Raw genomic sequence first — 1744 nt, 5'->3', positions numbered from 1 at the left:
AAATGTTATACCTTTTGTAACGGTAGCTACGTGATACGTGTATGTGGAGGTTAATGATATAAATATGCGTATTAAATTTTCTCGTTACTATCATTTATATATTAATGAGGAAGTAAAAAACATAACAGAGTCTAGAACAGAATAATTTATTCTTTATTTGTAAGTATAAGTTGGTACAAGTGACGACACTTTATAGCATAATTATCATACTGTATGTAGTAAAGTAACGTACGGAAATCGTTCTCCAGCTGAAAACATTTTTCTTATATCGTTGAACTGTAGAAACGAAAATGGAATATATAATAAATAATGGATTATAAAATGAAGAATGACGTATGGTGTTGCTTACGCAAATAAATCAGAAAAATTTGCAACTTTTTAACATACAATGATATTCTGTAAGTGTTCATAAGAAAGGCTGCACTGCCGATTTTGCCGATGTTTAAATTTGTTATAAAATTCGACATTCCGAGCAACATTTTCCTATACATATAACCGCCGCTCGGCCTTAGTATCTGAGATATTTACAAACAATTGCTGCTACTACTACATTGAATCCTACCTGTATACGCGTGCCCATGGCAACGTTGTATCTGCATGGCGCGTCTGCTTACTTACTGCTTCTATAAACACGTCACGACGATCTGTAAACATTTTCTATAACGCAGAAACATTTCAACAATTATTTCAACAAAATAGTGCCGCGCTTTAAAAGGGTACGACAAGTTTTTGAACCTATTCCATTCAGTCGTTCACGAACGAAATTCAAACTAATCGAAACAGTTTAACGACTATTTCTGGTGGCAGCAACTACCGTTTTGATTTAGATATAATTAGAGAAACCCCAGATTCGACATGCAGAATTGCACATAACGGTTATAAATATCGAAGATCGTAACACTTCTATTTCGAATGTCCGAATATGTCGTGTTCTTGATATCTTTACGACAACTGAGTAGAATACATTCGGAAACATGTTGTGTCCTTTTAAGCACGGCAATGTTTTCAGATTCCAAACTGCTGTACCTTGATGTTTTCTTGCAATATATAAACATTCTCAGTATCTTCTTGATTGTTGACAATAATAGTCAACAAATAATTTTATTCGTGCAGTAAATGTGTGTGTTTAGCTTCTCACCTTGCTTATATGTGTTGTCGTACTAACTTAGTGTAGTTGTTAGGTGATTGACTGTATTAATCAATGACGATTGGTTTTATTTAAAATGCTTGGTTTTACTCCTTGACGTCACTAAAACACTGTAGTAAAACAATTCACAGCTTCGCAAAGACTACTGTTCTTCCGAACTTGATATTAACTCTCGACCAATTCTGTACTCAACTTAACTGACACTTACTGACCGAATGACTGAAGCCTTAACAAATTTTTAACTGACTGACGCTTACTGAACTCTGTAACTGAACTGAATAACTGGAACCTTGGCAAAAATTTCAACTAACTGCATTGCGAACTTTAATTGAACTGAATAACTGATCTAATTGAAGTCTTGACAAATTTTTAACTCACTGACTACTGTCTACTCTCTAAGTGGCTACACTTATTTATAGTAAGACTATCATTGCTACGTGATTATTCAATGATAGCGCCGAGTTTTGGTACGTGATTACTTTTGCTGGTGCTGCGTACTTCGATTCTGCTGGAATCCTTCCAGAAATATTAGAGTTGCAGCTAATGTGGTTTTCGTGGAAGTATTATTCAAGCTTCCCATTTTCTTTTACTAGTTGT

Source organism: Bombus pyrosoma, unplaced genomic scaffold (assembly GCF_014825855.1).
Source record: "Bombus pyrosoma isolate SC7728 unplaced genomic scaffold, ASM1482585v1 HiC_scaffold_4700, whole genome shotgun sequence".
Taxonomy (NCBI): Eukaryota; Metazoa; Arthropoda; class Insecta; order Hymenoptera; family Apidae; genus Bombus; species Bombus pyrosoma.
Note: the sequence above shows the minus strand (reverse complement) of the source record.